This window comes from Elephas maximus, chromosome 11, assembly GCF_024166365.1.
Source record: "Elephas maximus indicus isolate mEleMax1 chromosome 11, mEleMax1 primary haplotype, whole genome shotgun sequence".
In the NCBI taxonomy this organism is placed as follows: domain Eukaryota; kingdom Metazoa; phylum Chordata; class Mammalia; order Proboscidea; family Elephantidae; genus Elephas; species Elephas maximus.
This window is the reverse complement of record NC_064829.1, coordinates 2,890,088-2,913,078: the sequence shown is the minus strand read 5'-3', so window position 1 is coordinate 2,913,078 and position 22,991 is coordinate 2,890,088.

The window sequence follows — 22,991 nt, the reverse complement described above, 5'->3', positions numbered from 1 at the left end:
GTTGTTAGGGGGTTAGGGTTGTTTGTTGTTAGGGGGTTAGTGTTGTTTGTGGTTAGGGTGTTAGGGTTGTTTGTTGTTAGTGGGTTAGTGTTTTTGGTTTTTAGGGGTTAGGGTTGTTTGTTTTTTGGGGTTAGCGTTTGTTGTTAGGGGGTTAGGGTTGTTTGTTGTTAGGGTGTTAGTGTTCTTTGATGGCAGGGGTTTAGGCTTGTTTGTTGTTAGGGGGTTAGGGTTGTTTGTTGTTAGGGTGTTAGTGTTGTTTGTTGTTAGGGGGTTAGGGTTGTTTGTTGTTAGGGTGTTAGTGTTGTTTGTTGTTAGTGGGTTAGGGTTTTTTGTTGTTTGGTTAGGGTTGTTTGTTGTTAGGGTATAGTGTTGTTTGTTGTTAGGGGTTTAGGGTTGTTTCTTGTTGGGGTTTAGTGGTTTTTGTTGTTAGGGTGTTAGTGTTTACTGTGGTTAGGGGGTTAGTGTTGTTGGTTGTTCGGGGGTTAGGATTGTTTGTTGTTAGGGGGTTAGGGTTGTTTGTTGTTAGGGGGTTAGTGTTGTTTGTGGTTAGGGTGTTAGGGTGGTTTGTTGTTAGTGGGTTAGGGTTGTTTGTTGTTAGTGGTTTAGTGTTTTTGGTTTTTAGGGGTTAGGGTTGTTTGTTGTTAGGGGGTTAGTGTTGTTTGTTGTTAGGGGTTTAGGGTTGTTTCTTGTTGGGGTTTAGTGGTTTTTGTTGTTAGGGTGTTAGTGTTGTTTGTTGTTAGGGTGTTAGTGTTTTGTGTTGTTAGGGGTTTAGTGTTGTTTGATGTTAGGGGTTTAGGGTTGTTTGTTGTTAGGGGGTTAGTGTTGTTTGTTGTTAGGGTGTTAGGGTTGTTTGTTGTTAGTGGGTTAGGGTTGTTTGTTGTTAGTGGTGTAGTGTTTTTGGTTTTCAGGGGTTAGGGTTGTTTGTTGTTTGGGGGTTAGTGTTTGTTGTTAGGGGGTTATGGTTGTTTGTTGTTAGGGTGTTAGTGTTCTTTGATGTTAGGGGTTTAGGGTTGTTTGTTGTTAGGGGGTTAGTGTTGTTTGTTGTTAGGGGGTTAGGGTTGTTTGTTGTTAGGGGGTTACGGTTGTTTGTTGTTAGGGGGTTAGGGTTGTTTGTCGTTAGGGTGTTAGTGTTGTTTGTTGTTAGTGGGTTAGGTTTGTTTGTTGTTTGGTTAGGTTTGTTTGTTGTTAGGGGGTTAGTGTTTTTTGTTGTTAGGGGTTTAGGGTTGTTTCTTGTTGGGGTTTAGTGGTTTTTGTTGTTCGGGTGTTAGTGTTTATTGTGGTTAGGGGGTTAGTGTTGTTGGTTGTTCGGGGGTTAGGATTGTTTGTTGTTAGGGGGTTAGGGTTGTTTGTTGTTTGGGGGTTAGGGTTGTTTGTTGTTACGGGGTTAGTGTTGTTTGTTGTTACGGGGTTAGGGTAGTTTCTTGTTAGAGGTTTAGTGTTGTTTGTTGTTAGGGGCTTTGTGTTTGTTGTTAGGGGTTTAGGGTTGTTTCTTGTTGGGGTTTAGTGGTTTTTGTTGTTAGGGTGTTAGTGTTGTTTGTTGTTAGGGTGTTAGTGTTTTGTGTTGTTAGGGGGTTAGTGATGTTTGATGTTAGTGGTTTAGGGTTGTTTGTTGTTAGGGGGTTAGTGTTGCTTGTTGTTAGGGTGTTAGGGTTGTTTTTTGTTAGTGGGTTAGGGTTGTTTGTTGATAAGGGTTTAGGTTTTGTGTTGTTAGGGGTTTAGTATTGTTCGTTGCTGGGGGTTAGTGTTATTTTTTCTTAGGGCGTTAGTGTTGTTTGTTCTTAGGGGTTAGGGTTGGTTGTTGTTAGGGTGTTAGTGTTTTGTGTTGTTAGGGTGTAGTGTTGTTTGATGTTAGGGGTTTAGGGTTGCTTGTTATTAGGGGGTTAGTGTTGTTTGTTGTTAGGGTGTTAGGGTTGTTTGTTGTTAGTGGGTTAGGTTTGTTTGTTGTTAGTGGGTTAGTGTTTTTGGTTTTCAGGGTTTAGGGTTGTTTGTTGTTTGGGGGTTAGTGTTTGTTGTTAGGGGGTTAGGGTTGTTTGTTGTTAGGGTGTTAGTGTTCTTTGATGTCAGGGGTTTAGGGTTGTTTGTTGTTAGGGGGTTAGGGTTGTTTGTTGTTAGGGTGTTAGTGTTGTTTGTTGTTAGGGGGTTAGGGTTGTTTGCTGTTAGCGTGTTAGTGTTGTTTGTTGTTAGTGGGTTAGGGTTTTTTGTTGTTTGGTTAGGGTTGTTTGTTGTTAGGGGGTTAGTGTTGTTTGTTGTTAGGGGTTTAGGGTTGTTTCTTGTTGGGGTTTAGTGGTTTTTGTTGTTAGGGTGTTAGTGTTTACTGTGGTTAGGGGGTTAGTGTTGTTGGTTGTTCGGGGGTTAGGATTGTTTGTTGTTAGGGGGTTAGGGTTGTTTGTTGTTTGGGGGTTAGTGTTTGTTGTTAGGGGGTTAGGGTTGTTTGTTGTTAGGGTGTTAGTGTTCTTTGATGTTAGGGGTTTAGGGTTGTTTGTTGTTAGGGAGTTAGTGTTGTTTGTTGTTAGGGGGTTAGTGTTTTGTGTTGTTAGGGGGTTAGTGTTGTTTGATGTTAGGGTTTTAGGGTTGTTTGTTGTTAGGGGGTTACGGTTGTTTGTTGTTAGTGGGTTAGGGTTGTTTGTTGTTAGTAGGTTAGTGTTTTTGGTTTTTAGGGGTTAGGGTTGTTTGTTGTTTGGGGGTTAGTGTTTGTTGTTAGGGGGCTAAGGTTGTTTGTTGTTAGTGGTGTAGTGTTTTTGGTTTTCAGGGGTTAGGGTTGTTTGTTGTTTGGGGGTTAGTGTTTGTTGTTAGGGGGTTATGGTTGTTTGTTGTTAGGGTGTTAGTGTTCTTTGATGTTAGGGGTTTAGGGTTGTTTGTTGTTAGGGGGTTAGTGTTGTTTGTTGTTAGGGGGTTAGGGTTGTTTGTTGTTAGGGGGTTACGGTTGTTTGTTGTTAGGGGGTTAGGGTTGTTTGTCGTTAGGGTGTTAGTGTTGTTTGTTGTTAGTGGGTTAGGTTTGTTTGTTGTTTGGTTAGGTTTGCTTGTTGTTAGGGGGTTAGTGTTTTTTGTTGTTAGGGGTTTAGGGTTGTTTCTTGTTGGGGTTTAGTGGTTTTTGTTGTTCGGGTGTTAGTGTTTATTGTGGTTAGGGGGTTAGTGTTGTTGGTTGTTCGGGGGTTAGGATTGTTTGTTGTTAGGGGGTTAGGGTTGTTTGTTGTTTGGGGGTTAGGGATGTTTGTTGTTACGGGGTTAGTGTTGTTTGTTGTTACGGGGTTAGGGTAGTTTCTTGTTAGAGGTTTAGTGTTGTTTGTTGTTAGGGGCTTTGTGTTTGTTGTTAGGGGTTTAGGGTTGTTTCTTGTTGGGGTTTAGTGGTTTTTGTTGTTAGGGTGTTAGTGTTGTTTGTTGTTAGGGTGTTAGTGTTTTGTGTTGTTAGGGGGTTAGTGATGTTTGATGTTAGTGGTTTAGGGTTGTTTGTTGTTAGGGGGTTAGTGTTGCTTGTTGTTAGGGTGTTAGGGTTGTTTTTTGTTAGTGGGTTAGGGTTGTTTGTTGATAAGGGTTTAGGTTTTGTGTTGTTAGGGGTTTAGTATTGTTCGTTGCTGGGGGTTAGTGTTATTTGTTCTTAGGGCGTTAGTGTTGTTTGTTCTTAGGGGTTAGGGTTGGTTGTTGTTAGGGTGTTAGTGTTTTGTGTTGTTAGGGTGTAGTGTTTGATGTTAGGGGTTTAGGGTTGTTTGTTATTAGGGGGTTAGTGTTGTTTGTTGTTAGGGTGTTAGGGTTGTTTGTTGTTAGTGGGTTAGGTTTGTTTGTTGTTAGTGGGTTAGTGTTTTTGGTTTTCAGGGGTTAGGGTTGTTTGTTGTTTGGGGGTTAGTGTTTGTTGTTAGGGGGTTCGGGTTGTTTGTTGTTAGGGTGTTAGTGTTCTTTGATGTCAGGGGTTTAGGGTTGTTTGTTGTTAGGGGGTTAGGGTTGTTTGTTGTTAGGGTGTTAGTGTTGTTTGTTGTTACGGGGTTAGGGTTGTTTGTTGTTAGCGTGTTAGTGTTGTTTGTTGTTAGTGGGTTAGGGTTTTTTGTTGTTTGGTTAGGGTTGTTTGTTGTTAGGGGGTTAGTGTTGTTTGTTGTTAGGGGTTTAGGGTTGTTTCTTGTTGGGGTTTAGTGGTTTTTGTTGTTAGGGTGTTAGTGTTTACTGTGGTTAGGGGGTTAGTGTTGTTGGTTGTTCGGGGGTTAGGATTGTTTGTTGTTAGGGGGTTAGGGTTGTTTGTTGTTTGGGGGTTAGTGTTTGTTGTTAGGGGGTTAGTGTTGTTTGTTGTTAGGGTGTTAGTGTTCTTTGATGTTAGGGGTTTAGGGTTGTTTGTTGTTAGGGAGTTAGTGTTGTTTGTTGTTAGGGGGTTAGTGTTTTGTGTTGTTAGGGGGTTAGTGTTGTTTGATGTTAGGGGTTTAGGGTTGTTTGTTGTTAGGGGGTTACGGTTGTTTGTTGTTAGTGGGTTAGGGTTGTTTGTTGTTAGTAGGTTAGTGTTTTTGGTTTTTAGGGGTTAGGGTTGTTTGTTGTTTGGGGGTTAGTGTTTGTTGTTAGGGGGCTAAGGTTGTTTGTTGTTAGGGTGTTAGTGTTGTTTGTTCTTACGGGATTAGTGTTGTTTGTGGTTGGTTGTTATTGTTGTAGGTTGTTAGAGGGTTAGGATTGTTTGTTGTTAGGGGTTTAGGGGTGTTTGCTGTTAGGGGGTTAAGGTTGTTTGTTGTTAGGGGGTTAGTGTTGTTTGTTGTTAGGGGTTTAGGGTTGTTTCTTGTTGGGGTTTTGTGGTTTTTGTTGTTAGGGTGTTAGTGTTTATTGTGGTTAGGGGGTTAGTGTTGTTGGTTGTTCGGGGGTTAGGATTGTTTGTTGTTAGGGTGTTAGTGTTTTGTTTTGTTAGGGGGTAAGTGTTGTTTGATGTTAGGGGTTTAGGGTTGTTTGTTGTTTGGGGGTTAGTGTTTGTTGTTAGGGGGTTAGGGTTGCTTGTTGTTAGGGGGTTAGGGTTGTTTGATGTTAGGGGTTTAGGGTTGTTTGTTGTTAGGGGGTTAGTGTTGTTTGTTGTTTGGGGTTTAGGGTTGTTTGTTGTTACGGGGTTAGTGTTGTTTGTTGTTACGGGGTTAGGGTAGTTTCTTGTTAGGGGTTTAGTGTTGTTTGTTGTTAGGGGGTTAGTGTTTGTTGTTAGGGGTTTAGGGTTTTTTCTTGTTGGGGTTTAGTCGTTTTTGTTGTTAGGGTGTTAGTGTTTACTGTGGGTAGGGGGTTAGTGTTGTTGGTTGTTCGGGGGTTAGGATTGTTTGTTGTTTTGGGGGTTAGGGTTGTTTGTTGTTAGGGGGTTAGTGTTGTTTGTGGTTAGGGTGTTAGGGTTGTTTGTTGTTAGTGGGTTAGGGTTGTTTGTTGTTAGTGGGTTAGTGTTTTTGGTTTTTATTGGTTAGGGTTGTTTGTTGTTTGGGGGTTAGTGTTTGTTGTTAGGGGGTTAGGGTTGTTTGTTGTTAGGGTGTTAGTGTTCTTTGATGTTAGGGGTTTAGGGTTGTTTGTTGTTAGGGTGTTAGTGTTGTTTGTTGTTAGGGGGTTGGGGTGTTTGTTGTTAGGGTGTTAGTGTTGTTTGTTGTTAGTGGGTTAGGTTTGTTTGTTGTTTGCTTAGGGTTGTTTGTTGTTAGGGCGTTAGTGTTGTTTGTTGTTAGGGGTTTATGGTTGTTTCTTGTTGGAGTTTAGTGGTTTTTGTTGTTAGGGTGTTAGTGTTTACTGTGGTTAGGGGGTTAGTGTTGTTGGTTGTTCGGGGGTTAGGATTGTTTGTTGTTAGGGGGTTAGGGTTGTTTGTTGTTTGGAGGTTAGTGTTGTTTGTTGTTTCGGGGTTAGTGTTGTTTGTTGTTACGGGGTTAGGGTAGTTTCTTGTTAGGGGTTTAGTGTTGTTTGTTGTTAGGGGGTTAGTGTTTGTTGTTAGGGGTTTAGGGTTGTTTCTTGTTGGGGTTTAGTGGTTTTTGTTGTTAGGGTGTTAGTGTTGTTTGTTGTTACGGTGTTAGTGTTTTGTGTTGTTAGGGGGTTAGTGTTGTTTGATGTTAGGGGTTTAGGGTTGTTTGTTGTTAGGGGGTTTGGGTTGTTGTTAGTGGGTTAGGGTTGTTTGTTGTTAGTGAGTTAGTGTTTTTGGTTTTTACGGGTTAGGGTTGTTTGTTGTTTGGGGGTTAGTGTTTGTTGTTAGGGGGCTAGGGTTGTTTGTTGTTAGGGTGTTATTGTTCTTTGATGTATAGGGGTTTAGGGTTGTTTGTTGTTAGGGGTTTATTGTTGTTTGTTGTTAGGGTGTTAGGGGTGTTTGTTGTTAGTGGGTTAGGGTTGTTTGTTGATAAGGGGTTAGGTTTTGTGTTGTTAGGGGTTTAGTATTGTTCGTTGCTGGGGGTTAGTGTTGTTTGTTCTTAGGGCGTTAGTGTTGTTTGTTCTTAGGGGTTAGGGTTGGTTGTTGTTAGGTTGTTAGGGTTGTTTATTGCTAGTGGTTTAGGTTTGTTTGTTGTTAGTGGGTTAGTGTTTTTGGTTTTTAGGGGTTAGGGTTGTTTGTTGTTTGGGTGTTAGTGTTTGTTCTTAGGGGGTTAGAGTTGTTTGTTGTTAGGGTGTTAGTGTTCTTTGATGTTAGGGGTTTAGGGCTGTTTGTTGTTAGGGGGTTAGTGTTGTTTCTTGTTAGGGGGTTAGGGTTGTTTGTTTTTAGGGTGTTAGTGTTGTTTGTTGTTAGGGGGTTAGGGTTGTTTGTTGTTAGGGTGTTAGTGTTCTTTGTTGTTAGTGGGTTAGTGTTTTTTGTTGTTTGGTTAGGGTTGCTTGTTGTTAGGGGGTTAGTGTTGTTTTTTGTTAGGGGTTTAGGGTTGTTTCTTGTTGGGGTTTAGTGGTTTTTGTTGTTAGGGTGTTAGTGTTTACTGTGGTTAGGGGGTTAGTGTTGTTGGTTGTTCGGGGGTTAGGATTGTTTGTTGTTAGGGGGTTAGGGTTGTTTGTTGTTAGGGGGTTAGTGTTGTTTGTGGTTAGGGTGTTAGGGTGGTTTGTTGTTAGTGGGTTAGGGTTGTTTGTTGTTAGTGGTTTAGTGTTTTTGGTTTTTAGGGGTTAGGGTTGTTTGTTGTTAGGGGGTTAGTGTTGTTTGTTGTTAGGGGTTTAGGGTTGTTTCTTGTTGGGGTTTAGTGGTTTTTGTTGTTAGGGTGTTAGTGTTGTTTGTTGTTAGGGTGTTAGTGTTTTGTGTTGTTAGGGGTTTAGTGTTGTTTGATGTTAGGGGTTTAGGGTTGTTTGTTGTTAGGGGGTTAGTGTTGTTTGTTGTTAGGGTGTTAGGGTTGTTTGTTGTTAGTGGGTTAGGGTTGTTTGTTGTTAGTGGTGTAGTGTTTTTGGTTTTCAGGGGTTAGGGTTGTTTGTTGTTTGGGGGTTAGTGTTTGTTGTTAGGGGGTTATGGTTGTTTGTTGTTAGGGTGTTAGTGTTCTTTGATGTTAGGGGTTTAGGGTTGTTTGTTGTTAGGGGGTTAGTGTTGTTTGTTGTTAGGGGGTTAGGGTTGTTTGTTGTTAGGGGGTTACGGTTGTTTGTTGTTAGGGGGTTAGGGTTGTTTGTCGTTAGGGTGTTAGTGTTGTTTGTTGTTAGTGGGTTAGGTTTGTTTGTTGTTTGGTTAGGTTTGTTTGTTGTTAGGGGGTTAGTGTTTTTTGTTGTTAGGGGTTTAGGGTTGTTTCTTGTTGGGGTTTAGTGGTTTTTGTTGTTCGGGTGTTAGTGTTTATTGTGGTTAGGGGGTTAGTGTTGTTGGTTGTTCGGGGGTTAGGATTGTTTGTTGTTAGGGGGTTAGGGTTGTTTGTTGTTTGGGGGTTAGGGATGTTTGTTGTTACGGGGTTAGTGTTGTTTGTTGTTACGGGGTTAGGGTAGTTTCTTGTTAGAGGTTTAGTGTTGTTTGTTGTTAGGGGCTTTGTGTTTGTTGTTAGGGGTTTAGGGTTGTTTCTTGTTGGGGTTTAGTGGTTTTTGTTGTTAGGGTGTTAGTGTTGTTTGTTGTTAGGGTGTTAGTGTTTTGTGTTGTTAGGGGGTTAGTGATGTTTGATGTTAGTGGTTTAGGGTTGTTTGTTGTTAGGGGGTTAGTGTTGCTTGTTGTTAGGGTGTTAGGGTTGTTTTTTGTTAGTGGGTTAGGGTTGTTTGTTGATAAGGGTTTAGGTTTTGTGTTGTTAGGGGTTTAGTATTGTTTGTTGCTGGGGGTTAGTGTTATTTGTTCTTAGGGCGTTAGTGTTGTTTGTTCTTAGGGGTTAGGGTTGGTTGTTGTTAGGGTGTTAGTGTTTTGTGTTGTTAGGGTGTAGTGTTGTTTGATGTTAGGGGTTTAGGGTTGTTTGTTATTAGGGGGTTAGTGTTGTTTGTTGTTAGGGTGTTAGGGTTGTTTGTTGTTAGTGGGTTAGGTTTGTTTGTTGTTAGTGGGTTAGTGTTTTTGGTTTTCAGGGGTTAGGGTTGTTTGTTGTTTGGGGGTTAGTGTTTGTTGTTAGGGGGTTAGGGTTGTTTGTTGTTAGGGTGTTAGTGTTCTTTGATGTCAGGGGTTTAGGGTTGTTTGTTGTTAGGGGGTTAGGGTTGTTTGTTGTTAGGGTGTTAGTGTTGTTTGTTGTTAGGGGGTTAGGGTTGTTTGTTGTTAGCGTGTTAGTGTTGTTTGTTGTTAGTGGGTTAGGGTTTTTTGTTGTTTGGTTAGGGTTGTTTGTTGTTAGGGGGTTAGTGTTGTTTGTTGTTAGGGGTTTAGGGTTGTTTCTTGTTGGGGTTTAGTGGTTTTTGTTGTTAGGGTGTTAGTGTTTACTGTGGTTAGGGGGTTAGTGTTGTTGGTTGTTCTGGGGTTAGGATTGTTTGTTGTTAGGGGGTTAGGGTTGTTTGTTGTTTGGAGGTTAGTGTTGTTTGTTGTTTCGGGGTTAGTGTTGTTTGTTGTTACGGGGTTAGGGTAGTTTCTTGTTAGGGGTTTAGTGTTGTTTGTTGTTAGGGGGTTAGTGTTTGTTGTTAGGGGTTTAGGGTTGTTTCTTGTTGGGGTTTAGTGGTTTTTGTTGTTAGGGTGTTAGTGTTGTTTGTTGTTACGGTGTTAGTGTTTTGTGTTGTTAGGGGGTTAGTGTTGTTTGATATTAGGGGTTTAGGGTTGTTTGTTGTTAGGGGGTTTGGGTTGTTGTTAGTGGGTTAGGGTTGTTTGTTGTTAGTGAGTTAGTGTTTTTGGTTTTTACGGGTTAGGGTTGTTTGTTGTTTGGGGGTTAGTGTTTGTTGTTAGGGGGCTAGGGTTGTTTGTTGTTAGGGTGTTATTGTTCTTTGATGTATAGGGGTTTAGGGTTGTTTGTTGTTAGGGGTTTATTGTTGTTTGTTGTTAGGGTGTTAGGGGTGTTTGTTGTTAGTGGGTTAGGGTTGTTTGTTGATAAGGGGTTAGGTTTTGTGTTGTTAGGGGTTTAGTATTGTTCGTTGCTGGGGGTTAGTGTTGTTTGTTGTTAGGGGTTTAGGGTTGTTTCTTGTTGTGGTTTAGTGGTTTTTGTTTTTAGGGTGTTAGTGTTTATTGTGGTTAGGGGGTTAGTGTTGTTGGTTGTTCGGGGGGTTAGCATTGTTTGTTCTTAAGGGGTTAGGGTTGTTTGTTTTTTGGGCTTTAGGCTTGTTTGTTGTTTGGGGGTTAGGGTTGTTTGTTGTTACGGTTTAGTGTTGTTTGTTGTTACGGGGTTAGGGTATTTTCTTGTTAGGGGTTCAGTGTTGTTTGTTGTTAGGGGGTTAGTGTTTTTTGTTAGGGGTTTAGGGTTGTTTCTTGTTGGGGTTTATTGGTTTCTGTTGTTAGGTTGTTAGTGTTGTTTGTTGTTAGGGTGTTAGTGTTTTGTGTTGTTAGGGGGTTAGTGTTGTTTGATGTTAGGGGGTAAGTGTTGTTTGTTGTTAGGGGGTTAGTGTTGTTTGTTGTTAGTGGGTTAGGGTTTTTTGTTGTTTGGTTAGGATTGTTTGTTGTTAGGGGGTTAGTGTTGTTTGTTGTTAGGGGGTTAGTGTTGTTTGTTGTTAGGGGGTTCGGGTTGTTTGTTGTTCGGGTGTTAGTGTTGTTTGTTGTTAGGGGGTTAGGGTTGTTTGTTGTTAGGGTGTTAGTGTTGTTTGTTGTTAGTGGGTTAGGGTTTTTTGTTGGTTGGTTAGGGTTGTTTGTTGTTAGGGGGTTGGTGGTGTTTGTTCTTAGGGGTTTAGGGTTGTTTCTTGTTGGGGTTTAGTGGTTTTTGTTGTTAGGGTGTTAGTGTTGTTTGTTGTTAGGGTGTTAGTGTTTTGTGATGTTAGGGGGTTAGTGTTGTTTGATGTTAGGGGTTTAGGGTTGTTTGTTGTTAGGGGGTTAGTGTTGTTTGTTGTTAGGGGGTTAGGGTTGTTGGTGTTAGGGTGTTAGCGTTGTTTGTTGTTAGGGAGTTAGGGTTGTTTGTTGTTAGGGTGTTAGCGTTGTTTGTTGTTGGTGGGTTAGGGTTTTTTGTTGTTTGGTTAGGGTTGTTTTTTGTTAGGGGTTTAGTGTTGTTTGTTGTTAGGGGTTTAGGGTTGTTTCTTGTTGGGGTTTAGTGGTTTCTGTTGTTAGGGTGTTAGTGTTTATTGTGGTTAGGGGGTTAGTGTTGTTGGTTGTTTGGGGGGTTAGGATTGTTTGTTGTTAAGGGGTTAGGGTTGTTTGTTGTTTGCAGTTTAGGGTTGTTTGTTGTTTGGGGATTAGGTTTGTTTGTTGTTACGGTTTAGGGTTGTTTGTTGTTACGGGGTTAGGGTATTTTCTTGTTAGGAGTTCAGTGTTGTTTGTTGTTAGGGGGTTAGTGTTTTTTGTTAGGGGTTTAGGGTTGTTTCTTGTTGGGGTTTAGTGGTTTCTGTTGTTAGAGTGTTAGTGTTGTTTGTTGTTACGGTGTTAGTGTTTTGTGTAGTTAGGGGGTTAGTGTTGTTTGATGTTGGGGGTAAGGGGTGTTTGTTGTTAGGGGGTTAGTGTTGTTTGTTGTTAGGGTGTTAGGGTTCTTTGTTGTTAGTGGGTTAGGGTTGTTTGTTGTTAGTGGGTTAGATTTTTTGGTTTTTAGGGGTTAGGGTTGTTTGTTGTTTGGGGGTTAGTGTTTGTTGTTAGGGGGTTAGGAATGTTTGTTGTTAGGGTGTTAGTGTTCTTTGATGTTAGGGGTTTAGGGTTGTTTGTTGTTAGGGGGTTAGTGTTTGTTGTTAGGGTGTTAGGGTTGTTTGTTGTTAGTGGGTTTGGGTTGTTTGTTGTTAGTGCGTTAGTGTTTTTGGTTTTTAGGGGTTAGGGTTGTTTGTTGTTTGGGGGTTAGTGTTTGTTCTTAGGGGGTTAGGGTTGTTTGTTGTTAGGGTGTTAGTGTTCTTTGATGTTAGGTGTTTAGGGTTGTTTGTTGTTGGGGGGTTAGTGTTGTTTGTTGTTAGGGGGTTAGGGTTGTTTGTTGTTAGGGTGTTAGTGTTGTTTGTTGTTAGGGGGTTAGGGTTGTTTGTTGTTAGGGTGTTAGTGTTGTTTGTTGTTAGTGGTTTAGGGTTTTTTGTTGTTTGGTTAGGATTGTATGTTGTTAGGGGGTTAGTGTTGTTTGTTGTTAGGGGTTTAGGGTTGTTTCTTGTTTTGGTTTAGTGGTTTTTGTTGTTAGGGTGTTAGTGTTGTTTGTTCTTACGGTGTTAGTGTTTTGTGTTGTTAGGGGGTTAGTGTTGTTTGATGTTAGGGGTTTAGGGTTGTTTGTTGTTAGGGGGTTAGTGTTGTTTGTTGTTAGGGTGTTAGGGTTGTTTGTTGTTAGTGGTTTAGGGTTGTTTGTTGTTAGTGGGTTAGTGTTTTTGGTTTTCAGGGGTTAGGGTTGTTTGTTGTTTGGGGGTTAGTGTGTGTTGTTAGGGGGTTAGGGTTGTTTGTTGTTAGGGTGTTAGTGTTCTTTGGTGTTAGGGGTTTAGTGTTGTTTGTTGTTAGGGGGTTAGTGTTGTTCGTTGTTAGGGGGTTAGGTTTGTTTCTTGTTATGGGGTTAGTGTTGTTTGTTGTTACGGGGTTAGGGTAGTTTCTTGTTCGGGGTTTAGTGTTGTTTTTTGTTAGGGGGTTAGTGTTTGTTGTTAGGGGTTTAGGGTTGTTTCTTGTTGGGGTTTAGGGGTTTTTGTTGTTAGGGTGTTAGTGTTGTTTCTTGTTAGGGTGTTAGTGTTTTGTGTTGTTAGGGGGTTAGTGTTGTTTGATGTTAGGGGTTTAGGGTTGTTTGTTGTTAGGGGGTTAGTGTTGTTTGTTGTTAGGGGGTTAGGGTTGTTTGTTGTTAGGGTGTTAGTGTTGTTTGTTGTTAGGGAGTTAGGGTTGTTTGTTGTCAGGGTGTTAGTGTTGTTTGTTGTTGGTGGGTTAGCGTTTTTTGTTGTTTGGTTAGGGTTGTTTTTTGTTAGGGGGTTAGTGTTGTTTGTTGTTAGGGGTTTAGGGTTGTTTCTTGTTGTGGTTTAGTGGTTTTTGTTGTTAGGGTGTTAGTGTTTATTGTGGTTAGGGGGTTAGTGTTGTTGGTTGTTCGGGGGGTTAGCATTGTTTGTTCTTAAGGGGTTAGGGTTGTTTGTTGTTTGGGCTTTAGGGTTGTTTGTTGTTTGGGGGTTAGGGTTGTTTGTTGTTACGGTTTAGTGTTGTTTGTTGTTACGGGGTTAGGGTATTTTCTTGTTAGGGGTTCAGTGTTGTTTGTTGTTAGGGGGTTAGTGTTTTTTGTTAGGGGTTTAGGGTTGTTTCTTGTTGGGGTTTATTGGTTTCTGTTGTTAGGTTGTTAGTGTTGTTTGTTGTTAGGGTGTTAGTGTTTTGTGTTGTTAGGGGGTTAGTGTTGTTTGATGTTAGGGGTAAGTGTTGTTTGTTGTTAGGGGGTTAGTGTTGTTTGTTGTTAGTGGGTTACGGTTTTTTGTTGTTTGGTTAGGATTGTTTGTTGTTAGGGGGTTAGTGTTGTTTGTTGTTAGGGGGTTAGTGTTGTTTGTTGTTAGGCGGTTAGGGTTGTTTGTTGTTAGGGTGTTAGTGTTGTTTGTTGTTAGGGGGTTAGGGTTGTTTGTTGTTAGGGTGTTAGTGTTGTTTGTTGTTAGTTGGTTAGGGTTTTTTGTTGGTTGGTTAGGGTTGTTTGTTGTTAGGGGTTAGTGGTGTTTGTTCTTAGGGGTTTAGGGTTGTTTCTTGTTGGGGTTTAGTGGTTTTTGTTGTTAGGGTGTTAGTGTTGTTTGTTGTTAGGGTGTTAGTGTTTTGTGATGTTAGGGGGTTAGTGTTGTTTGATGTTAGGGGTTTAGGGTTGTTTGTTGTTAAGGGGTTAGTGTTGTTTGTTGTTAGGGTGTTCGGGTTGTTTGTTGTTAGTGGGATAGGGTTGTTTGTTGTTAGTGCTTTGGTGTTTTTGGTTTTTAGGGTTTAGGGTTGTTTGTTGTTTGGGGGTTAGTGTTTGTTGTTAGGGGGTTAGGGTTGTTTGTTGTTAGGGTGTTAGTGTTCTTTGATGTTAGGGGTTTAGGGTTGTTTGTTGTTAGGGGGTTAGTGTTGTTTGTTGTTAGGGGGTTAGGGTTGTTTGTTGTTAGGGTGTTAGTGTTGTTTGTTGTTAGGGGGTTAGGGTTGTTTGTTGTTAGGGTTTTAGTGTTGTTTCTTGTTAGTGGGTTAGGGTTTTTTGTTGCTTGGTTGGGATTGTTTGTTGTTAGGGGGTTTGTGTTGTTTGTTTTTAGGGGGTTAGTGTTGTTTGTTGTTAGGGGTTTAGGGTTGTTTCTTGTTGGGGTTTAGTGGTTTTTGTTGTTAGGGTGTTAGTCTTTATTGTGGTTAGGGGGTTAGTGTTGTTGGTTGTTCGGGGGTTAGTGTTGTTCGTTGTTAGGGGGTTAGGGGTGTTTCTTCTTACGGGGTTAGTGTTGTTTGTTGTTACGGGGTTAGGGTAGTTTCTTTTTCGGGGTTTAGTGTTGTTTTTTGTTAGGGGGTTATTGTTTGTTGTTAGGGGTTTAGGGTTGTTTGTTGTTAGTGGTTTAGGGTTGTTTGTTGTTAGTGGGTTAGTGTTTTTGGTTTTCAGGGGTTAGGGTTGTTTGTTGTTTGGGGGTTAGTGTGTGTTGTTAGGGGGTTAGGGTTGTTTGTTGTTAGGGTGTTAGTGTTCTTTGGTGTTAGGGGTTTAGTGTTGTTTGTTGTTAGGGGGTTAGTGTTGTTCGTTGTTAGGGGGTTAGGTTTGTTTCTTGTTATGGGGTTAATGTTGTTTGTTGTTACGGGGTTAGGGTAGTTTCTTGTTCGGGGTTTAGTGTTGTTTTTTGTTAGGGGGTTAGTGTTTGTTGTTAGGGGTTTAGGGTTGTTTCTTGTTGGGGTTTAGGGGTTTTTGTTGTTAGGGTGTTAGTGTTGTTTCTTGTTAGGGTGTTAGTGTTTTGTGTTGTTAGGGGGTTAGTGTTGTTTGATGTTAGGGGTTTAGGGTTGTTTGTTGTTAGGGGGTTAGTGTTGTTTGTTGTTAGGGGGTTAGGGTTGTTTGTTGTTAGGGTGTTAGTGTTGTTTCTTGTTAGTGGGTTAGGGTTTTTTGTTGCTTGGTTGGGATTGTTTGTTGTTAGGGGGTTTGTGTTGTTTGTTTTTAGGGGGTTAGTGTTGTTTGTTGTTAGGGGTTTAGGGTTGTTTCTTGTTGGGGTTTAGTGGTTTTTGTTGTTAGGGTGTTAGTCTTTATTGTGGTTAGGGGGTTAGTGTTGTTGGTTGTTCGGGGGTTAGTGTTGTTCGTTGTTAGGGGGTTAGGGGTGTTTCTTCTTACGGGGTTAGTGTTGTTTGTTGTTACGGGGTTAGGGTAGTTTCTTTTTCGGGGTTTAGTGTTGTTTTTAGTTAGGGGGTTATTGTTTGTTGTTAGGGGTTTAGGGTTGTTTGTTGTTAGGGTGTTAGTGTTGTTTGTTGTTTGGGGGTTAGGGCTGTTTGTTGTTACGGGGTTAGTGTTGTTTGTTGTTACGGGGTTAGGGTAGTTTCTTGTTAGGTGTTTAGTGTTGTTTGTTGTTAGGGGGTTAGTGTTTGTTGTTAGGGGTTTCGGGTTGTTTCTTGTTGGGGTTTAGTGGTTTTTGTTGTTAGGGTGTTAGTGTTGTTTGTTGTTAGGGTGTTAGTGTTTTGTGTCGTTAGGGGGTTAGTGTTGTTTGATGTTAGGGGTTTAGGGTTGTTTGCTGTTAGGGGGTTAGTGTTGTTTGTTGTTAGGGTGTTAGGGTTGTTCGTTGTTCGTGGTTTAGGGTAGTTTGTTGTTAGTGGGTTAGTGTTTTTGGTTTTTAGCGGTTAGGGTTGTTTGTTGTTTGGGGGTTAGTGTGTGTTGTTTGGGGGTTAGGGTTGTTTGTTGTTAGGGTGTAAGTGTTCTTTGATGTTAGGGGTTTAGGGTTGTTTGTTGTTAGGGTGTTAGTGTTGTTTGTTGTTTGGGGGTTAGGGCTGTTTGTTGTTACGGGGTTAGTGTTGTTTGTTGTTACGGGGTTAGGGTAGTTTCTTGTTAGGTGTTTAGTGTTGTTTGTTGTTAGGGGGTTAGTGTTTGTTGTTAGGGTTTTCGGGTTGTTTCTTGTTGGGGTTTAGTGGTTTTTGTTGTTAGGGTGTTAATGTTGTTTGTTGTTAGGGTGTTAGTGTTTTGTGTTGTTAGGGGGTTAGTGTTGTTAGTTGTTAGTGGTTTAGGGTAGTTTGTTGTTAGTGGGTTAGTGTTTTCGGTTTTTAGGGGTTAGGGTTGTTTGTTGTTAGTGGGTTAGTGTTTTTGGTTTTTAGGGGTTAGGGTTGTTTGGTGTTTGGGGGTTAGTGGTTGTTGTTAGGGGGTTAGGGTTGTTTGTTGTTAGGGTGTTAGTGTTCTTTGATGTTAGGGGTTTAGTGTTGTTTGTTGTTAGGGGGTTAGTGTTGTTTGTTGTTAGGGGGTTAGGGTTGTTTGTTGTTAGGGTGTTAGTGTTGTTTGTTGTTAGGGGGTTAGGGTTGTTTGTTGTTAGGGTGTTAGTGTTGTTTGTTGTTAGTGGGTTAGGGTTTTTTGTTGTTTGGTTAGGATTGTTTGTTGTTAGGGGGTTAGTGTTGTTTGTTGTTAGGGGGTTAGTGTTGTTTCTTGTTAGGGGGTTAGGGTTGTTTGTTGTTAGGGTGTTAGTGTTGTTTGGTGTTAGTGGGTTAGGGTTTTTTGTTGTTTGGTTAGGGTTGTTTGTTGTTAGGCGGTTAGTGTTGTTTGTTCTTAGGGGTTTAGCATTGTTTCTTGTTGGGGTTTAGTGGTTTTTGTTGTTAGGGTGTTAGTGTTTATTGTGGTTAGGGGGTTAGTGTTGTTGGTTGTTCGGGGGTTACGATTGTTTGTTGTTAGGGAGTTAGGGTTGTTTGATGTTTGGGGGTTAGGGTAGTTTGTTGTTACGGGGTTAGTGTTGTTTGTTGTTACGGGGTTAGGGTAGTTTATTGTTAGGGGTTTAGTGTTGTTTGTTGTTAGGGGGTTAGTGTTTGTTGTTAGGGGTTTCGGGGTGTTTCTTGTTGGGGTTTAGTGGTTTTTGTTGTTAGGGTGTTAGTGTTGTTTGTTGTTAGGGTGTTAGTGTTTTGTGTTGTTAGGGGGTTAGTGTTGTTTGATGTTAGGGGTTTAGGGTTGTTTGTTGTTAGGGGGTTAGTGTTTGTTGTTAGGGTGTTATTTTTGTTTGTTGTTAGTGGGTTAGGGTTGTTTGTTGTTAGTGGGTTAGTTTTTTTGGTTTTTAGGTGTTAGGGTTGTTTGTTGTTTGGGGGTTAGTGTTTGTTGTTAGGGGGTTAGGGTTGTTTGTTGTTAGGGTGTTAGTGTTGTTTGTTGTTAGTGGGTTAGCGTTTTTTGTTGTTTGGTTAGGATTGTTTTTTGTTAGGGGGTTAGTGTTTTTTGTTGTTAGGGGGTTAGTGTTGTTTGTTGTTAGGGGTTTAGGGTTCTTTCTTGTTGGGGTTTAGTGGTTTTTGTTGTTAGGGTGTTAGTCTTTATTGTGGTTAGGGGGTTAGTGTTGTCGGTTGTTCGGGGGTGAAGATTGTTTGTTGTTAAGGGGTTAGGGTTGTTTGTTGTTTGGGGGATAGGGCTGTTTGTTGTTACGGGGTTAGTGTTTGTTGTTACGGGGTTAGGGTAGTTTCTTGTTAGGGGTTTAGTGTTGTTTGTTGTTAGGGGGTTAGTGTTTGTTGTTAGGGGTTTCGGGTTGTTTCTTGTTGGGGTTTAGTGGTTTTTGTTGTTAGGGTGTTAATGTTGTTTGTTGTTAGGGTGTTAGTGTTTTGTGTTGTTAGGGGGTTAGTGTTGTTTGATGTTAGGGGTTTAGGGTTGTTTGTTGTTTGGGGGTTAGTGTTTGTTGTTAGGGGTTAGGGTTGTTTGTTGTTAGGGTGTTAGTGTTCTTTGATGTTTGGTGTTTAGGGTTGTTTGTTGTTAGGGGGTTAGTGTTGTTTGTTGTTAGGGTGTTAGTGTTGTTTGTTGTTAGTGGGTTAGGGTTTTTTGTTGTTTGGTTAGGATTGTTTGTTGTTAGGGGGTTAGTGTTGTTTGTTGTTAGTGGGTAAGGGTTTTTTGTTGTTTGGTTAGGATTGTTTGTTGTTAGGGGGTTAGTGTTGTTTGTTGTTAGGGGTTTAGGGTTTTTTCTTGTTGGGGTTTAGCGGTTTTTGTTGTTAGTGTGTTAGTGTTGTTTGTTGTTATGGTGTTAGTGTTTTGTGTTGTTAGGGGGTTAGTGTTGTTTGATGTTAGGGGTTTAGGGTTGTTTGTTGTTAGGGGGTTAGTGTTGTTTGTTTTTAGGGTGTTAGGGTTGTTTGTTGTTAGTGGTTTAGTGTTGTTTGTTGTTAGCGGGTTAGTGTTTCTGGTTTTTAGGGGTTAGGGTTGTTTGTTGTTTGGGGGTTAGTGTTTGTTGTTAGGGGGTTAGGGTTGTTTGTTGTTACGGTGTTAGTGTTTTTTGTTGTTAGGGGGTTAGTGTTGTTTGATGTTAGGGTGTTAGTGTTGTTTGTTGTTGGTGGCTTAGGGTTTTTTGTTGTTTGTTTAGGGTTGTTTTTTGTTAGGGCGTTAGTGTTGTTTGTTGTTAGGGGTTTAGGGTTGTTTCTTGTTGGGGTTTAGTGGTTTTTGTTGTTAGAGTGTTAGTGTTTATTGTGGTTAGGGGGTTAGTGTTGTTGGTTGTTCGGGGGGTTAGGATTGTTTGTTGTTAAGGGGTTAGGGTTGTTTGTTGTTTGTGGGTTAGGGTTGTTTGTTGTTACGGGTTAGTGTTGTTTGTTGTTATGGGGTTAGGGTAGTTTCTTGTTAGGGGTTCAGTGTTGCTTGTTGTTAGGGGGTTAGTGTTTGTTGTTAGGGGTTTAGGGTTGTTTATGGTTGGGGTGTTAGTGTTGTTTGTTGTTAGGGTGTTAGTGTTTTGTGCGGATAGGGGGTTAGTGTTGTTTGTTGTTAGGGGTTTAGGGTTGTTTCTTGTTGGGGTTTAGTGGTTTTTGTTGTTAGGGTGTTAGTGTTTATTGTGGTTAGGGGGTTAGTGTTGTTGGTTGTTCGGGGGGTTAGGATTGTTTGTTGATAAGGGGTTAGGGTTGTTTGTTGTTTGGGGGTTAGGGTTGTTTGTTGTTTGGGGGTTAGGGTTGTTTGTTGTTACGGGTTAGTGTTGTTTGTTGTTACGGGGTTAGGGTAGATTCTTGTTAGGGGTTCAGTGTTGTTTGTTGTTAGGGTGTTAGTGTTGTTTGTTGTTAGGGTGTTAGTGTTTTGTGTCTTTAGGGGGTTAGTCTTGTTTGATGTTAGGGGTTAAGGGTTGTTTGTTGTTAGGGGGTTAGTGTTGTTTGTTGTTAGGGTGTTAGCGTTGTTTGTTGTTAGTGGGTTAGGGTTGTTTGTTGCTAGTGGGTTAGTTTTTTTGGTTTTTAGGTGTTAGGGTTGTTTGTTGTTTGGAGGTTAGTGTTTGTTGTTAAGGGGTTAGGGTTGTTTGTTGTTAGGGTGTTAGTGTTGTTTGTTGTTAGTGGGTTAGCGTTTTTTGTTGTTTGGTTAGGATTGTTTTTTGTTCGGGGGTTAGTGTTTTTTGTTGTTAGTGGGTTAGTGTTGTTTGTTGTTAGGGGTTTAGGGTTGTTTCTTGTTGGGGTTTAGTGGTTTTTGTTGTTAGGGTGTTAGTCATTATTGTGGTTAGGGGGTTAGTGTTGTCGGTTGTTCGGGGGTTAGGATTGTTTGTTGTTAGGGGGTTAGGGTTGTTTGTTGTTTGGTGGATAGGGCTGTTTGTTGTTACGGGGTTAGTGTTGTTTGTTGTTACGGGGTTAGGGTAGTTTCTTGTTAGGGGTTTAGTGTTGTTTGTTGTTAGGGGGTTAGTGTTTGTTGTTAGGGGTTTCGGGTTGTTTCTTGTTGGGGTTTAGTGGTTTTTGTTGTTAGGGTGTTAATGTTGTTTGTTGTTAGGGTGTTAGTGTTTTGTGTTGTTAGGGGGTTAGTGCTGTTCGATGTTAGGGGTTTAGGGTTGTTTGTTGTTAGGGGGTTAGTGTTGTTTGTTGTTAGGGTGTTAGGGTTGTTTGTTCTTAGTGGGTTAGGGTTGTTTGTTGTTAGTGGGTTAGTGTTTTTGGTTTTTAGAGGTTAGGGTTGTTTGGTGTTTGGGGGTTAGTGTTTGTTGTTAGGGGGTTAGGGTTGTTTGTTGTTAGGGTGTTAGTGTTCTTTGATGTTAGGGGTTTAGTGTTGTTTGTTGTTAGGGGGTTAGTGTTGTTTGTTGTTAGGTGGTTAGGGTTGTTTGTTGTTAGGTTTTAGGGTTGTTTAAGGTTAGTGGTTTAGTTTTGTTTGTTGTTTGGTTAGGGTTGTTTGTTGTTAGGGGGTTAGTGTTGTTTGTCATTAGGGGTTTAGGGTTGTTTCTTGTTGGGGTTTAGTGGTTTCTGTTGTTAGGGTGTTAGTGTTGTTTGTTGTTAGGGTGTTAGTGTTTTGTGTTGTTAGGGGGTTAGTGTTGTTTGATGTTAGGGGTAAGGGTTGTTTGTTGTTAGGGGGTTAGTGTTGTTTGTTGTTAGGGTGTTAGGGTTGTTTGTTGTTAGTGGGTTAGGGTTGTTTGTTGTTAGTGGGTTAGTTTTTTTGGCTTTTAGGGGTTAGGGTTCTTTGTTGTTTGGGGGTTAGTGTTTGTTGTTAGGGGGTTAGGGTTGTTTGTTGTTAGGGTGTTAGTGTTCTTTGATGTTAGGGGTTTAGTGTTGTTTGTTGTTAGGGGGTTAGTGTTGTTTGTTGTTCGGGTGTTAGTGTTGTCTATTTTTAGGGGGTTAGGGTTGTTTGTTGTTAGGGTGTTAGTGTTGTTTGTTGTTAGTGGGTTAGGGTTTTTTGTTGTTTGGTTAGGATTGTTTGTTTGTAGGGGGTTAGTGTTGTTTGTTGTTAGGGGTTTAGGGTTGTTTCTTTTTGGGGTTTAGTGGTTTTTGTTGTTAGGGTGTTAGTCTTTATTGTGGTTAGGGGGTTAGTGTTGTTGGTTGTTCGGATTGTTTGTTGTTAGGGGGTTAGAGTTTGTTGTTTGGGGGTTAGGGCTGTTTGTTGTTACGGGGTTAGTGTTGTTTGTTGTTACGGGTTTAGGGTAGTTTCCTGTTAGGGGTGTAGTGTTGTTTGTTGTTAGGGGGTTAGTGTTGTTTGTTGTTAGGGGTTTAGGGTTGTTTCTTGTTAGGGGGTTAGTTTTGTTTGTTGTTAGGGGCTTAGGGTTGTTTCTTGTTGGGGTTTAGTGGTGTTTGTTGTTCGGGTGTTAGTGTTGTTTGTTGTTAGGGGCTTAGTGTTGTTTGTTTTTAGGGGTTCAGTGTTGTTTGCTTTTAGGGTTTTAGGGTTGTTTTTTTTTAGGGGTGAGTGTTGTTTGTTGTTTTGGGGGTTAGGATTGTTTGTTTTTAGGGGGTTAGTGTTGTTTGTGGTTAGGGCGTTACTGTTGGATGATGTTAGCGGGTTAGTGTTTTTTGTTGTTAGTGGGTTAGTGCTGTTTGTTGTTATTGGCTTAGTGTTGTTTGTTTTTAGGGGTTCAGTGTTGTTTGTTTTTAGGGTTTTAGGGTTGTTTGTTTTTAGGGGGTTAGTGTTGTTGGTTGTTCGGGGTTTAGGGTTGTTTGTTTTGGGGGTTAGGGCTGTTTGTTGTTACGGGGTTAGTATTGTTTGTTGTTACGGGGTTAGGGTAGTTTCTTGTTAGGGGTTTAGTGTTGTTTGTTGTTAGGGGGTTAGTGTTTGTTGTTAGGGGTTTCAGGTTGTTTCTTGTTGGGGTTTAGTGGTTTTTGTTGTTAGGGTGTTAGTGTTGTTCGTTGTTAGGGTGTTAGTGTTTTGTGTTGTTAGGGGGTTAGAGTTGTTTGATGTTAGGGGGTTTAGGGTTGTTTGTTGTTAGGGGGTTAGTGTTGTTTGTTCTTAGGGTGTTAGGGTTGTTTGCTGTTAGTGTTTTAGGGATGTTTGTTGTTAGTGGGTCAGTGTTTTTGGTTTTTAGGGGTTAGGGTTGTTTGTTGTTTGGGGATTAGAGTTTGTTGTTAGAGGGTTAGGGTTGTTTGTTGTTAGGGTGTTAGTGTTCTTAGATGTTAGGGGTTTAGGGTTGTTTGTTGTTGGGGGTTAGTGTTGTTTGTTGTTAGGGGTTAGGGTTGTTTGTTGTTAGGTTCTTAGTGTTGTTTGTTGTTAGGGTGTTAGGGTTGTTTGTTGTTACGGGGTTATGGTTGTTTGTTGTTAGGGTGTTAGTGTTGTTTGCTCTTCGTGGGTTAGGGTATTTTGTTGTTTGGTTAGGGTTGTTTGTTGTTAGGGGTTTAGTGTTGTTTCTTGATGGGGTTTAGTTTTTTTTGTTATTAGGGTGTTAGTGTTGTTTGTTGTTAGGTGGTTAGTGCTTGTTGTTAGGGGTTTAGGGTTGTTTCTTGTTGGGGTTTAGTGGTTTTTGTTGTTAGGGTGTTACTGTTCTTTGATGTTAGGGGTTTAGGGTTGTTTGTTGTTACGGGGATAGTTTTGTTTGTTGTTAGGGTGTTAGGGTTGTTTGTTGTTAGTGGGTTAGGGTTGTTTGTTGATAAGGGGTTAGGTTTTGTGTTGTTAGGGGGTTAGTATTGTTCATTGTTAGGGGTTAGTGTTGTTTGTTCTTATCGGGTTAGTGTTGTTTCCTCTTAGGTTGTTGTGAGGGTGTTAGTGTTGTTTGTTGTTAGGGGGTTAGTGTTGTTTTTTCTTAGGGGGTTAGTGTTGTTTCTTGTAGGGGGTTAGTGTTGTTTGTTTTTAGTCTAATAGGGTTGTTTGTTGTTTGGTTAGGGTTGTTTGTTGTTACGGGGTTAGGGTTGTTTGTTTTTAGGGGTTAGGGTTGTTTGTTGTTACAGGGTTAGAGTAGTTTCTTGTTAGGGGGTTAGTGTAGTTTCTTGTTAGGGGGTTAGGGTTGTTTGTTGTTTGGTTAGGGTTGTTTGTTGTTAGGGGGTTAGTGTTGTTTGTTGTTAGGGGTTTAGGGTTGTTTCTTGTTGGGGTTTAGTGGTTTTTGTTGTTAGGGTGTTAGTGTTTATTGTGGTTAGGGGGTTAGTGTTGTTGGTTGTTCGGGGGTTAGGATTGTTTGTTGTTAGGGGGTTAGGGTTGTTTGTTCTTTGGGGGTTAGGGTTGTTTGTTGTTACGAGGTTAGTGTTGTTTGTTGTTACGGGGTTAGGGTATTTTCTTGTTAGGGGGTTAGTGTTTGTTGTTAGGGGTTTAGGGTTGTTTCTTGTTGGGGTTTAGTGGTTTTTGTTGTTAGGTTGTTAGTGTTGTTTGTTGTTAGGGGGTTAGTGTTGTTTGTTGTTGGGGGTTATTGTTGTTTCTTCTTAGGGGGTTAGTGTTGTTTCTTGTTAGGGTGTTAGGGTTGTTTGTTGTTAGTGGGTTAGCGTTGTTTGTTGTTTGGTTAGGGTTGTTTGTTGTTAGGGGGTTAGTGTTGATTGTTGTTAGGGGTTTAGGCTTGTTTCTTGTTGGGTTTAGTGGTTTTGGTTTTTCGGGTGTTAGTGTTTATTGTGGTTAGGGGGTTAGTGTTGTTTCTTCTTAGGGGGTTAGTGTTGTTTCTTGTTAGGGGGTTAGTGTTGTTTGTTGTTAGTCGGTTAGCGTTGTTTTTTGTTTGGTTAGGGTTGTTTGTTGTTAGGGGGTTAGGGTTGTTTGTTTTTATGGGTTAGGGTTGTTTGTTGTTACGGGGTTATAGTAGTTTATTGTTAGGGGGTTAGTGTTGTTTATTGTTAGTGGGTTAGCCTTGTTTCTTGCTTGGTTAGGGTTGTTGTTAGGGGGTTAGTGTTGTTTGTTGTTAGGGATTTAGGGTTGTTTCTTGTTGGGGTTTAGTGGTTTTTGTTGTTAGGG